This window comes from Dermacentor andersoni, chromosome 3 (assembly GCF_023375885.2).
Source record: "Dermacentor andersoni chromosome 3, qqDerAnde1_hic_scaffold, whole genome shotgun sequence".
Taxonomy (NCBI): Eukaryota; Metazoa; Arthropoda; class Arachnida; order Ixodida; family Ixodidae; genus Dermacentor; species Dermacentor andersoni.
The window spans coordinates 39,223,103-39,239,502 of NC_092816.1; positions in this window are offsets into that span (position 1 = coordinate 39,223,103).

Sequence of the window (16,400 nt, forward strand, 5' to 3'; positions counted from 1 at the left end):
CCTCTGCGTGTAATCTCACTCCGCGAGACGCCGACTGAGTGGAAGCCTCGCGGAATCGAGGTTTATTATGGTGCACCGTGGGTGATCACTCTTCTTTTCTGTGGTACGCGCAGCCCGTTCTCTTTACTGATTGGCTGATGCGAACACTAACTAGTCTTCGTTCTAGTGCGCGGATTCGGTGATAAGTAGAAGGGTCACAGGCAGCCTCGGGCTGCGTTCAGACTCTTATTAGTTAATCGAATTTGACCAGCCTACATAGAAGGCCCCTGCACCACCGTTCGTTCGTGACTCCGCAAAGTTCGCCCTTGGTTCTTTCTCCTTTTGCGCGGGTCAATTCAACCGGCAATTATAAAGAGAATCGATGGTGCGATAATCGTTGCGGTGTTTAAATGGACGCTAAATAACTAAATCAGGTTGAGGTGAGCGTTTTAAGAAAACCCTGTTTTGACAAGAATTCGTTTGATCGGTATGAAAACTGCGCCTTCCCGCCTTCTTTGTTTTTCTTTATAATTTGTGTCGACTCTCAACCGTCAGTACGTCTTTTGATCTTCATGTTTGACCTTCGAAAATTTATTTCGAAGCATTTGTACATTAAGCTCTTCAGCAAGTCTATATACCCGAATAAAGCCTTCAGTGACTTGGGTTTTTAAAACGCCCGCCTTAGTGGCGGCTGCTGACGGTGACTACACGCGTAATTTTCTACACGAGCGCCTCGTTTAATGAACTTTGCAATATAGTTTGTGAAGTCTAGCAGGCTTTTAAGCTGTCGTCGAGATAGGTAATTTGACGACGCTTTCTTGCTCGCATCTTACATATCGAAGTATAATAATTAGCACGGTTTTAGGGGAGGTAAGCCACCGGTTGTTGCGAAACGGCAGAGCCCGCGGGGATTATTTCAGCGAAGCGTGCCACTCTGCTATGCAAGCAACGTGAAGCAAGGAAGCGCTTAGCGTGGAACCGATTCTCCCGATGCTTTTTCGTGGGGACCGAGCGATGCCACAATTACGTCGTGCACACCTGGTGCCGACGCAGATTACGGCATCGGGACGCTGTTTAACTTCGTTAGAGAGGGATTTTCGTTAGAGCGGGTTTTCTTCAAAAGCTCGCATAGGGACTGTATAACAAAGAAGGCGTGCGGAATTACCGTGAAGCATATAACGCTCGCGAAATAAGAGAAAGAGACGCACACAGCGTGGGCGTATCGGACATCTTTATTGTTTTGTTTCTTGTTGCATACAGGAGCGTAGAAATAAGCCCGTCTCAGTGTCGTCGTTAGGGACGGATATTGGCCTAGCTTGCGAACGGTCATTATGCGTGGCCGGTCACCCGTGGGTCTGGAAAGCGCCAAGTTCCCGCATGACGCGTTTGTCTGAATAAGACAGATCACCACTTGCACGCGGCGGTTAACGCTTGCTGTAGCTTCCTTTTTATGTTCTTTTTTTATTGTTCGTTGGAGCATTTTACAACATAACAGGTATGTGAGAGGTGCTCGGGCAGAGCAATAGGCAACATGACTTATCGAGGCCATATATGCCTTTACTGTACGGAGTAGGGCCAAAAACTATACTGCGCTTAAACTACTCCGGACGTACCCGACTTTTCTTTTCTGACACATAGAGTAAGAAAAAATATAATCTGTAATCTGCAACGATTAACGGTATCATTTCTTTTTCAAGTACTCGTGGCGCTTTTACAAGCACGAATTGTTGTCTTTATTCGCTTATTAACTGTTTCTTTCTGTTAAAGCCCTAGACATCATTACCTTTATTCTTCATAAACGTTAGTTGTTTTGTGAGAAGTCATATATCAAAATACATCGTTCTTGCTTACATACGCTCTGATAAACCACCTTTCAAAGTGTGCGGGTGATACAAGAAAGGAGAGAATTAAACTGACAGGCTTAGCTCACTGATTTCGTTCACTCAATTACAGAAGTCAGTGGTTATCAACTTTTTGTGTTCAGATACGTGTGTACTCAATTGATCTGCTCTTGAAACTGCACAATAAGGAAAATTGCACCTTTAAGGTTTTTTTTTTTTCATTCCTATAAGTCATCCCCTTACACTCATTGAAAAAGTTGCTTAAAGGGCTCCTCACCAAGTCTTGCCATTTTGAGCTGACAAGCGCAGGACATACAATGCGCGATAACGATCGTGTCTGCAAAGTACTATATCACTACGCGCCGCGGAACGATCTGAAATGTCAAACCTAACGCCGTTTTCCCTTCTGCTAACGGCCGTCGAGCTACAAGCCGGAGGGTGACGTACACGTGCTAGTGCGCCTACGTACACGTGTTTGCGTTGTGACGTCACTCGTGGTGACACGTGACTCTCAGAATTATTCAAGGCAACATCTGTTGTTTGTGTAATTTGTTGCTTGAATAGACAAATAAAACCTTAGAGAAATAGTAAAACACAAACCGAATGCCTGCATGTTTCTGTTTTACTTCACACCGCGGCAAGAGAGATGTACTTCCGTTTCGTCTGATTGTTCCCACGTCGTGCAGTCATCACGCAGTCATCATGCCATCATAGGTGTAATGAAGGCCTGAAATAGGAAGAGGATTGCTCTTTTGAAGACGGAAAAGGGGGCTTAGGCGTGTCTGTGGTGAACCAATGAACAAATAATGACATTTGAACAATTTAGCGCTGCACCCGAAATATTTCCGTACTCAGTGAAAATTCGAAGGCTACGTGTTAAGCTATCTTCCTTTCTGAGATATAATGTGATGTCATCGGTGAAAGCTGTAACCTTCACATCACCGCTACCAGGCAGTGGGAGACCGCATACGTAAGGGTCTCTGACTACTGAGCGCAGAAACGGCTCAAGGCTGAGCACAAAGAGTACTGCGGATAGAGGGCACCCTTGACAAACACCACGGGTAACATTAAATGGTGCACTTTCACGACCATCAGAGAACGATATACTTCGGATATTTGAACAGGCATCCTTAATAAGTTCAACAAAATTTGATGAAAAGCCGGACGCTGTCAGTACATAAATATGTAGCTATGTTCTAGGCGATCGAATGCATTTTCTTGATCTAGTGAAACTAAGAGACTACGTGCTGATCTGGTCAGCGTGCATGCCATTAGGTCACGCGTAACGAATGAAAGACTGTGTATCTCTCAGCCAGGGACTGAGCATGCCTGATGGTGTCCTGTTAAGGAAGGCATCAGGCTTCCCAAGCGCCGGGTGACTGCAGCTGTGAAGGTTTTGTAGTCAACGTTGAGAAGCGTGACTGGCCTCAGTTCCTCTGGACGAACTGATGATGGATCGTGCTTAGGTATCAGCAGAACACGACCCTCGCGAAAACTGTACGCAAATTCAAAGTTCTCAAAGCAGCGGCTCATAACAGACACGAAAGTGGCACCAATATCTTCCCAGAATGTTAGATAAAACTTTACGTGTAACTCATCCGGTCCGGGGGCCGAGCCACGCTTCATGGAAGATAACGCTGCCTTCACTTCCTCGGCTGATGGTCGTGCACAAAGACGGTCAGTTACCTCAGGTGGAACCTGAGGCAGCCCACAAAGCATTGTGCGAAATTCTCGAGAGCCAGAATATATTTTTGCATAGTCGTACCCGCCATGTTTTCAAAATGCGTTACAAAGAGCGAATAATCACGCGTGGGAGGCGACGTAACAGAAAGTGCTCTTGGGGCCGCAGGACCGAATGAATTCGCCTGTCTAAAAAGCGAGTTTCTTGCAAACCGCAGAAATTCAGGGTGTGCACACGGAGTACGTCTGCATCGCCAAGCAGCAGCTGACAAAGACGACGCTGTGATGAGGCGTTGGAAACGCCTCCGTAGCTCATGCTGCCATGAACGCATCAACGGAGTCAATTGATTGACCCGAAGGGCAATATGGAGCTTTGTGGCAGTTCTTCTGACATACGTCGTCTGAGTGCACGTCCTTCAACTGAACAATGCAGACGCCATTGCCCCTTAAGCGCGTCCCATGACTCTGGGTCAGATCTAGAAACAGAGGTGGTCAAGACTTTTGAAAAACAACAGCGCGAGCGCGCGTCATGTAGAACGTGGATGTCTAGACACCTAGCTTTTACTGATCAGGAACCAGGGAAGCCAATTCCACGTATGTCTGGTCTCTGTTCGGAAATATAAACAGGGGGTGAAGGTAGCGTTATCACATCAGACCGGGTGGCATACTGAGCTATACTGCTTGGCACATAGGCACGGTCTAACCTGTTTGACGACGCGCCGCGTCGCCACGTCCAGGCAAATGAAGAACCATGAACAAGTCGATATCTATCCAGCAACGAAAGGTGCTGGACGAGGCGACGCAACCTTCGTGCGTTCCAATCAGGGCGACTCCAGCACGGGCCTTGCACATCTGCCCGCGTTTCTAAGACGCAGGTAATATCCCCGACAAGCACCACGTGACGACCCTCCAGGAAATACGCATCCAGGTCACGAAAATAATCATTGTACTTAATTGCCTGCGCGGGTCCATACATGCACAAAATCAGTAACCTAAATAAAGATAGTACAGAATCAAATGCCAATATCCGCCCTGTCCCATCATAAAGGACATGATGATCTCGCAAGAGAGTTATGTTGAAAATAATAATACCAACTCCACTAGAGCGTGATGTGGCGAAGGAGAAAAAAGACAGTCTAGATTAAAAGTGCGCTTGAAAGTAAGAACATGTCCAATGGTGAAAATGTTCCTTTATTGCAAACACAATATGTCACAATTTTTAGCGCGGGCCACGCTGACAATTTCGGCTTGTTTTACAGGACTTCGGGACCCTTCTGCGTTTAATGAAATAATGTACAGGGTGTCAGCCATGTTTCATTAAAGGTATCGGTGAAACTTTTCGCCGGCGTTTGCATCGTGTTTGGAGCCCATCGCTATAGCAGGGATACGAGATACATCTTTGTATGACCTTCGCAGTTTCACAAGGTATCTACGTAGATTATGTTGCAATACTTTTTCAAATTTATTATTTTCCAAAGAAAAGCTCGTGTTGCCATTGAGTTGTGCACCTAGCGTAAACCTTTTATCTAATTTCCATATCGTATATCGTGAATTGAAAGTAATAAACAGCTTTAGTTACACGTACGCAGAGATTTCACGCACGCAAACGTGAAAGCTCTACATACCGTACGTGCACTGCACCTAAAACGCTTTTAGCTACACGTACGCGATGCACGCTAAAAGCTAAAGCACCTTAAGCTTCGTAAAGTAGTGCCACGCTTTGAAGAATGCCGCCTCCTCCTCGAGAGCTCTGGCCGAAGCCGACGCCGCGTCGCTATTGGCCTAATGGCATCACGTGGCCCCTTGCGCCAGCTTCGTTTATTTACAGTCACGCTTCAGTGCCATTTTTGCTCGAGAAGCGGCGCTTGTTGGCGCCATTCCTTCCATTTCTATTCTGTGTTGTTTTGATTTTGTGAACGCCTTGAAGGATGTTTTGCGGCAAGTGCGACGTCGCTTCACTTCATTTTCTGTAACCATGAGCTGCTGCGGGTTCGGATGCCAATATAGTTTTAGCAAACGCAAGAATCTGTTTGTGATACCGTCCGGTAAGCGCGACGGGTTAAGAAGACATGGCTTCACCGAATCGAGAGGGAGAACTTCCGACCAACTTCCTCCGCGCGACTATGCAAGGTAAGTTGTGAGTCTCTCAGAGTATAGTATGTGTCAGGCTTGCGTATTGTGCTGCGGGCAATAACGTAGTAGATATTTCACACTTCACCGTGCGCGTTGTCATTTGTACTGCACGCTCTAACACGATTTTTACGAAACGTCTGCTTTGTTTATATACGCACTACGTGGTCGTGTTAGTCGTATTTGGTGCGCTTAATCGTTTTGTACGCCAACCGGCTTGAGTTCGCGGGCATGCGAGGTTGCGTGCGATAACATGATTACGAAATTTTCAAGATTCAGCGCAGTCCTTTTGACAAAATTTCAGTCTCGATCACGAGAGTGCCTCAGGAGAGCAACTCTCTGCCTTTTGTGGTTACTTACTAGCCTTCTTTAGATAGAATAGCTTTGTTTACCTCATTTCTTCGTGTTCCCCGTTGGCGGTCGCCCGGTGGATTTGCGATACAGAGGTACCGATGAAAAGCGTGCGTGCTCTCCCGAAACCGTGTTACGCGGTGCGTTCGTCGCCGAGTGACAGCATCATAGGTAATATGCTAATGTGTGCGAAGCTTAAGATGCGGCGGTGGAGCGCTCGCAAAGAAAACGTGCGGTCACCCGCCCGTTCCCTGGCTGGTTTAGTCGTCGCTCATGCTTAGTCGTTTGCTCGTTCGTTCACACGCTTGTTTAGTCGTTCGTTTAGTCCGCGCGCTCGTATTGTCGTTCGCTTGGTTCCACTATTATTCAACTATTAGTTTCTACAGTCACTATGCCTAATTGAGACGCGCTTGCTGTACGACTCTTAGGCCGGTGCGTTTATTTACGCAATGAGACAATAAATGGTGCACACGAACTTGTGACTGCAAAGGCAAATCTGTGATGCATCTATGCTGAAAATAAACTGTTAACTTGCAACTCGAATGCCGTTTCATATCATTTTGACCTATAGATAAAACATCATTTCACTTGCCGCAATTTCGGCCGCGTCATGGCGGGGGGATTCTTTGCGCGATCATGACTTGACTAATATAGTAATGTCTCGCAAACGTTTCATCGGAGGGAGCGCTACCGTCCTCAATGCATGCACCTCAGTGCAACTCGGTTCGCGACAAGTACGTCACTCAGTAAACGGACGAACCAAAGCACGATGAAGTGTTATTCGTGATAAGTCATTAACCTGAAAAAAATTACTCAAGCCCACAGTGGTCTTGTTTGAGATTGAGTCAAGCATTGTTATCGTGCTCCCGCTTCGGAGTCCCGACTGGATGATCGGCCGCGGTATTTCTGTCGACGTTGAGACACGAGAAACATAATAGCACCAGCGCCCACCTCTGAGCCTTTGCGCGCGCTTAGATTCGCAAGCACGCACGTTGGCGGCACTGTAGCTTGTAATACACTTTCGAACCTTAAGAGCAGTGATCTCCGTCAGCCTTTGTACGTCATAGCTGATACGCGCCGCGAATTCACATGGTAAGGGCGGCGCGGATTCTTTAGGCTGAGGGCTTGCTGGAAGTCAAGATGTTGTCATTCGATCGTAAACGTGTTATTTACAACCATTCGCAACAAGATCTTGGGACACGCCCTTGACAAATGTTGCGTACCTAATTGTAGGGCACGCGATACATTCGCAGTCGTCAACGCACAGCGCTAACACTCCTTCAGATACATTTTAAGTAATAGTTGTCAAAAAATGAAACAAAAGCTGCCATTACTGAATTTGTATAACCATCCGACTAGAAATTCTATGCTGTACACGAAGTTACGCGGAGCCGGAAAGCCAAACGTGAACGCCTGAAGAGCACTGCCTTGCTATGCGTGCATTCACTCTGCGAAAGGTCGTCTGCTGCGCTCGAGCATCGTAGGTGGCGCCACGGTCGAGGAGGGAGCGTGAAAGAGACGGGAAACGAGGAGGAGTGAAGGCGGAGGAGGAGAGTGTCGCTACTTTACGAAGTTTAAGGGGTTTTACTAAAAGCGACCATCTATCGCCATCTATCGCCAGGTATAACCAGTGCTGACATTCATGACAAAGGAAAGCCAAACCAGTCGAGTTGGATTGGTGCGCAAAACAGGTAAAAGTGTGTTCTTGTGCCGATCGGAGCTTCGAAATGCCTAGAAGTGCTAATACCGCATGTTGTCCCGGAAGGGGTTGCGCTCCCTTACGTCTCGCAAGAAATCCAAGTCGTTTTTAGAAAAACGAAGGCGCGGAGCTACCTTGTCGGCGTATTTAGCTGCCATCTTGCAATGATGCTCTCGCTTGCTCGAGATCTCACGCGACCGCTGCGCGGAGCTCTCTGCGTGCGCTAGGAACGCACCAAACTTTCGAGTCTCGCGTACGTCCGTGAGACTCAGGCAAACGCTTTGCGTTCTGCGCAGACGCGCTGCTCACACGTAAGAGCTCTACGTATGCAAATCCTTTACGTACGTGAAACGAAAACTGTCTAATGTAAAATAAAGGTCAGCCAGCCGCTACCGGCAACCACCGCAAGAACATTACTTACCTGGAACTAGTCGTTGTCGCCCCTTAGCGCGACCGCGCCAACGCTCTCGTGCCACTGCTCACGCGTTCGTCGTCTTCGTCTCCTTCCACAGCTGGGTAGGTATTCTGCAAGAGGCCACCTAGTGGACATGTCCGTTGCCTCTGCTGCTGAAGTGCTGATTGGTTGTGGCGCCTTGTTGCGACGGACGCGAAGCCCAGCCTAGCCAATGAGAACTTCCACAGCAGACGAAATGGACAGGTCCGCTAGGGGGACTCTTACAGAATCCATCCCCTGGCTCATTACATCCCGTTGCCACTCATTGCTTAAGGTGGCATGAGCTATTCATTGGAAAGAGGAAACAATCTCAACCGCGCAAACGCTCTCGTGCCACTGCTCACGCGTTTATCGTCATAATCTCCTTCCACAGCTGGTTCATGATCACTCATTGCTTAAGGTGGCATGAGCTACTCATTGGCAAGAGGAAACTATCATCATCATTATCATTAACTATCATCATCAGCAATGACTTGATCACCATCGTCTTATTCCACAGCAGGCTCGTTTGCGCCTCTCGGCGGAACCACTCGGATGCGCTCGTGCCTATGCTTTTTGATTTCTGAGGAATAAAAAGGTCTTTCTGGCACAAATAAACGACAACTCTGTGGTTCCAACACTTGCGAATCGGCCATATTACTGAAAGATAATGCTAAAGGTCTAGAAGGTCACTTTAAGTCGATTTCGCCCAATCACGCTACACCGCCTACTCATGGTGAAGACTTCGAAGAATGTGCGATTTCGGAGATGCAAAATGTACGAAGCCAGCTGCCTAATTCGGCGCCAGCCCCCGATGACATTACTACGACAATTATAAGAACTTTATTTAAGATATCATCACGCATATTACTTACCATGGTAATCCACTCTATTAAAAATTCATGGATTCCCCCGGAATAGAGACTTGCAAAAGCTATCCCATCATTAAAAAAGCAAGGTGGCGGTTACGAATTAGATCTCTTACATCTAATGTAGTAAAACTGGTCTACAGAATCTTACACGACCGCATTAATAATTGGTAAAGAACATGATTTTGAGCCCATACCAAATTGGCTTCAGATGTGAGTGCTCGATTTGATGCGCCCATGTCGACCTAGAAAGTCGTATTCGACTAGCGCGTTGTCATAAAAAATATTCAGCCTTAGTCACTTTGGATATCAATAAGGCGTATGACAGCGTAGAACATGTAAGCCTAATCGACGCGCTTCAGAATGCTGGTCTGCCAAAATATGTTGTCGCGTGGGTTTTTAAATTTTTAAACGGCAGGGAATTTTACTGCTCTCTACGCGGATTGTCGTCATCAACTTCTCGACCGTCGAGAGGTCTATCACAGGGATGAGTCCTATCTCCATTGCTGTTTAACGTTTTACTAAGTGCTGTACCTTTGCAACAGGACATGCATGTGCGCTTATACACCGACGACATTGCGTTTCTTGCTGCATCGGTAGACTTACATGCTTTGTATCAAGCTCTACAGTCTTATATAAACCACCTAGAAATGTGGCTTGATGGAATTAACCTCTCTCTTAATATCAGAAAAAGTACCGTCCCAGTTTTCAGTCAAAGCGTTCCTGCGCAAATTTCGATTCTTTATCGACAAAAAAGGCGAATTCAATTAAATATCTGGGGGCAATGTACACCGAAAAGCTTAATTGGAGTTCACATATAAAGCATATTACCTCAAAGAGAGCACGCGCAGCAGGAATGCTGCGTAGACTCAGCAGCAATCGATCAGGGTTGCGTCGGCATGCTCTCATTATGATTTATTGCATGTACGTTCGCCCGATAATGGAGTTTGGCAGCGTTTTGTTTTCTGGCATACCTGCATAGAAAATTGAGCCTCTGATTATATTAGAACGAGAGGCGTTACATTTGTGTCTTGGGCTTCCTAAATTTGTCGCCAACAATATCTTACATCAAGAAGCACGCCTTCCTTCTATTCTCATGAGATTTCTTATCCTAACAGTAAAAACTTTTCTAAAGATATATGCATCACCACAGAGCAGATCAGAATACGTTTTCGTTAATGAACCGGCCTCATTTTTGACAGTGAGAGGTATCGCTCCCGTTAACCTCAAGCTTTCGCTAGACAACAATTGGACCCACGAAACGTTCACCTGTTTGAGGTGGTCTTACTGAATTCCTCTGGTCCAGATGCTAAAATTTAATTTGATGATATTTTCCCAAATAATGCTATACATCTTCCCTATCAGTATCTTAATAGTATTCTGGAAGACCACTTTGCACACCTGGATTCAAAGGCCGTTAAAGCAACTGATGCTTCCGTCTGTGAAGAAAAGGCAGGTGTGGGCATTGTAGCCCCACATCTAAATTTCTCTTTTTCAATTCGGCTACTTGACTTCACGCCTATCTTTCAGGCGGAATTATTGGCAATTGTCTTAGCTTTACGCAAATTACCACCATCTCTATCACCAGCCATAATCTTAACTGATTGGTTTTCTGTCCATTCTTTACTAACCACACCCAAATTGCCAGATTCATTAAAAACATTCTTTTCTCTTCTCCCAAGACACTTACGTCTGGTCCGTTTAGTGTGGGTGCTAGATCAAAAAAACTAGCCTTAAACGAATCTGCAGATACACTCGTAGTAGCATCCCACGATGGCCCTATAATCCCCATTTTACCTTCGTCAGCTTTCGTCACTGCGGCGCCATTCAGAAATTATACTACTACAAATAAGTTCACGCAACCATCAATGGCAACATCTGATTCCTCGCATCTCAGTTTTCCTTGGAACAACAAATGGTGCTCCTCTAGAAAAAAATTGAAGTAACGATTAGAAGACTACGATGCCGAGTCCCACCACGGTCCGCAGGTCTGATGCGCCTATATCGCCCTTGTGCCCTTTATGCAATGAGAGTGAATCTCTGAAACACTTCTTTTTGACATGCTATTGTTTCATTATCCAGCGGAAAATATCTTTAGAAGAGCCCTTCAAAAAGCTTGGCTCGAATTGGACACTTCCTATGACTCTTTCCTTTGGGGCTACCGTGCTGGATTACAACCACAGGAAGGTTTGTGAAGCCCTCTGCATCTTTCTGCATGAGACAAAACGAGCTGCATCTTAACATTCTTCAAAACTCTTATAATGTTCACAAAATTCACAAAAATATCTAGATAATTGATTATTAATACCTTTAGCAGTAGACACTTTAAATCGCAATTGCAAGATACTTCATTTCAACCTAATTTATTAAAAAATATTCTAACAGTTCCCTCACCGCCCGAATCATGGCCGATCTCCCAGAGTGCTTTGCGCCAATTTACTAGGGAACAAGAACAAGAAGTCAAGGCCGACGCAGGCTTCACTGCTGCCCAAACAAGATGGCGGCTGTGCAGCCTGCCTGGAAGCTCGGCCAAAAGCTCGTCTTAAGACAAGTAAGTGAAGCTTGCCTTTACAAAAGTATGCCACGTCGTGCTTTTCTTTTGGTTCACTAGCGCGGTTTGTTGATATACAGCGTTAATATGTTACAGGGATGTTGGTAGCATAGAAAGAGTGTATTTACAATATATATACAAAATGACTCAGAGTAGTTAAGATCGCTGACTACCAACAACACGCAGCAGCCAGCGTCCCATGATTTTCTTCTTCCTCTCTATTCTTTCTTCTTTCCGTAACAATATTTCTCTATGTGTCTTATTTTGTTGGCTCGAGATGGGCTCAAGTCACAGAGACGTATTCCAAATGCGTTTCATCACTTGTGATCATACAGCTTCCTGCTAAAATTACTACAGGGAACTCTGGCGCAGCGATAGTTCACCTATCATGGGAATGATGGTTATCATGGAATTGTTTAACATTCGAGCTTATGGCTTGAGACGTTCTTGCGGCTTTATTTAGTGTATTGTAGTTGCCTTAATTATCCCAAATTTCTAAGCAATTCGATTTCTGTAAGCGCATAAGGCAAGACGACTATGCGCACCTTGCTGGTGAAGCAGCGCACTGACACGGACACAGTGAAGACGCACAAGAAAAGACGACACTCGCTGCACTCGCAACTCCACATGACTGTCCACGTTACTGGACTCTGCGTACAGTACATTGCGTAATCGCTAAGAATTTTTGCGTTTGTAGCGTAATATTTTCTCTAAAGCGATCGATTTGCAAAGTCACAAGGGCCATCTGAAGCTGGAAAGAGGACGTTTAGGCAAATTAATGATCTAACGATCATTTCCGTTCTGGCTGAGCGGCCATGCTTGCAGCTTCTATAGACACCTAGCGTTAGAGTTTCCCCTAGCAATTTTTAGCAGGAAACTCTATGTTTGTGCTCGGAGCTCTCTCAGTAGCGCTCTAACGTGAGTCTCGGTTCCTGGCGTCAGTGGGACCGGTACTGAAAAAAGAAATTAAATATGGGAAAGTACATGTGAGTACATGCATGGCATAACTGATTAATTCAGGCAGCATAAGCTACTATTTGTCACCGTTCCGCTTCATAGCGAATGTCATTAAGCAATAATAATCATCATCATTAGCATCATAGAGTGCCGTTTGATAGGCGATGCGACATGCGCGCCGCATGGCGTCGATGCGTACAAACTTTCCATTGCAGTTTCTTTATATTCCACGAGGCATCCCGACGTGTAGCAATTGCATGCAGCAGTTGCATGCTGCACGTAGCTGGATCTGCTTAACTCAAGTCAGCTAGGCGACTATTTGTGACCGCCCCGTTTCGAAGGGGATGCGTATAAACCATCATTATTATCATCACGGCTCGCAGCCCCTGTGGGTACGAGCCGTGTTATGAGACAACAGCAACAACAACACGGGTCAAGGGATGTGGCATATGCGCCACATAGTGCAGATAGCTGCGCAGTGAGTAGCTTAGTTTACGCTTCAGTACACGTTATGGCGCTTCGTCGTAAGGGACGAACCGCAGCTGAAGAATCGAATCGTGGAACCAAGCAACATCGGGCCCAGCAGACTGCTGTGCAGAGAGCAGGACAAGCCGCAGCTCGCCGTCGACGCCGGTCAGACAGTCCAGATCGTTTATAAATCACATTTACAAATCACCTAATCAATCGTTTCTTTCTGTAAATGGTGAGTTGCGGTGAGTTGCCGGTGGCCACGGCATCCGCTGCCGCGGGGGCGACCTTATCTGCGCATCCGAGGGGGATTCAGGCGGGCGTAAAGTGGGAGAGGGCTATGCTCGTCCGCGGCGTCAGCTGCTGGGGTCAGACCCCAGTACCAGCGTGTGTGACACGTATCACTGCTCCTGCAAGGGGCGATGACGAGCGGCTGCGCGTAAGGCTCGATGTGACTCCCTTGAGTGTGGTCGCCGCTGACACCGGCGGAACGATTTTCTCACGGCGAAGATCTGCTCTCGTCGTTGGTGGAACGAGAGCGTGAGAAGAAAAGAGTAATGCCACGCAAGATGGGCTGTGCGGTGACGATGGTTACGATATGAAGGCAGAGTAGCGCATATCGTCTATATGGAAACAAAGCGCGCTACTCATAGCGTTCTGTTCCTAACATAAACCATGTACCCATATATACAGGGTGACCCACGTAACTTCAACCAAACATTAAAAATATGCAAATGCCACGTAGCTTGACAAAACCAAGGTAATGTTGTTTGACGTCGCTTGGAGATACTAATATTATTATTTTTTTATTCTGCCTAATTGTATAAGTAGTCTTAATTAATTAATCAAATTCTGTGTAGCACGTATCGAGCTTTCTATTGCTCGATACGTGCTACACAGAAGTGCTTTTCCGAGTCTCAAAGAAGCCCGCGAATACACGCGAAGTGCCTCGAGCGCCCAGTCACGTGGCAATATTGCCTTGATTTTGTCCAGTTACGCGGCATTTGCATATTTGTAAGCTTTGGCTCAAGTTACGTGGGACACCCTATAATCGTAATACGGAATATTGACACGCGATATAAAAACACGTATAGAGCTGAGCTCAAATTTCGCATTAGGAAGTATTGTAATCATCGGTGATTTTTGTTACCCTCTTTCCAATACAGATTTCACCCCACCCGAGTGCACAGTACGCAAAAAAAAGCTCTCATCTGGTTAACCTCCCTGCCTTTCATTTCTTTCTATCTCTGTCTCTTAGTCTTGCACAGAGGAAAGTTAGCTTTACTTCAACAGCGAGACTGTTAACTGGCTTTGGGAGGCTTTCCAAGACACTCAAAGCTGTAATATAGCTATCTTCTGCATCGGTGATGGTAAAAGTGTACAGTATTTACGCAAACTTCTCCATGTTTACACATTTATTCGACTTTTGCCCTTTGATGTTTGTATGTGTCCACTTGTTTGTGTCTGAGCGCAGCTGCGTTGTTTGGTGCTCTAGTTCACAACACTTCATTGTCTCTGGGACGGAACAGTGAATCTTCTTCACTTGTGCGCGAACTCAGCTCGACAAGTCGGCGTGCTATGAGTGGCATGAAGGCGGGTGCCATATGCTTACCACCTGGTATTTCGTGCATTTGACTCGAACCAATCGCATTGTTTAAGTCCAACGTATGTTTAGGCTGCAATAAAACCGTGATACGGGGTGATTACGATATGTTGGCGTCATGGACAATACCAGCGATAGTGCTCTCGATTTAGTTTTACAAAGAAAGCGTTATGGGTACCCTGTGATGACAAAGCAAACATAATTACCGGAAAAGTTTAAAACATGACATGAAGAAAGCTTCAGTCAGTTAAAACACAGTTTAAGGCATAATTGAAATTGGACATACCGTCGGGGGTGAAATGTAGAAAGCTTCGGCCGCTGAATGTACACGTCACGCTAGTTTCGAAGCGGAAACGGTAAATTTAGTCTTTCTAACCTAACCATGGACTTGTTAGCTCCGCTGTCAGATTTATGTCAGGGAAAGCATGTGCGAGCGGGAGATTGTCCAACAATAAATATGGCAAAAGGAGCACTGCCGGGAAACATTTATGACGGGAAGACTTCCTTGCCCCTGTCTTTGTGCTTCATAAAAGAGTCTCCATTACGCAAAGGCAGGTTCAGTCGAAAAAACGCACTTCCTCGCTTTCAATCGCTGCATAATAATTTAGAAGCAGAAAAAGGTGAAACTTAACACCGCCACGCTATACGGAAAACTTGCTGCGCTCATCCTTCAAATGTTACTGAGCTTGCTAAAGCGAAGGAGGGGCAGTCGTCAAAGATCTACACTTACAAAAAATCACAGCACATCACAAGTGAGAGAAAGTGCATGGGAGATAATCTTGCTTCGTTATTTACGCCAGGGTACGGGTCTGCATTTGCCGCACGTAGCGGTGTATCTGCGAGTGCAGTCGACGACCGTGGCCCGCTTACAAAAATTACGATGCAGCAGCGCGCCACGAAAGGCAGTCTTCATCACTTGAGGACGGAGAATGCGTCAGTACGCGCGTTGTTTGCGGGAGCTCACGAGAAATGAATTATAGAAGATAACAGTGACTAGAGACAAGTTTTGCGCTTCCGCAAGGCATACCCCTAGCTATGAGGGATTCAAATCAATGAGACTTATATCTGTCGAGAAAGCAGGTCATTACCTGTAGGTGCCCTAAACTGCCGAGTGAGATTTCAATGCTGGATCAACGAAGTAAACGACAAGGAAAAGGGAAAGTAATGCATGAAGGGGGCCGTATTTTTTTTTTTTCATTGAGGTTCTCTCTGCCTCTCCTTTCTGTCTTTTCATTTCTGTCTTTTCTTTCTGTCAAGGATCATTTTTCGTTGCAATAGCAATTACATGGACACTCCAGGCGCATTTTTGCTGTCGCTGTCGCCGTGATGTTCCATATGAAGTCAAAGGGCGATAACACCGTCGCCTCGCGCCGTATGCTGTATATAGAAGGGAAAGCATGCCGATGATGGCGGCTCAATCTCGGGCGCGCTCAGAGGAGGAAAGCGTGGAGGAAGCGCGCCGTCTTCCATCGCACGCAAGCCACCGGGGGGAGGGGAGGGAGGGTATAGGCGTTGTACTCCGGCGGCTCCTGTGTGTGGCCCGGCCGCGCGGCCGCGCAGGCCTTGAAAGCGATCTGCGATGGGGACCATGCGCTGAGTGCTGATAGTTTCGTGTGCGCCGCGTTTTCACCGCTTAGTTCGCGTTGAAGCGAGAGCCAGCATGAATGTCAATCCGCTCACTGCTGCTACTGCAATTGTTCACTGCAGCGCTTTGACAGCGACGTACCGCGGTAATCTGGTGATATGTCTTCCTGTTTGCTTGCACGTGCTTGACACCATGCTTGCCAATTTAGTTAGTAAGCGAATGTTTACAAGCTTATAAGGTCGATAAGGCTACTG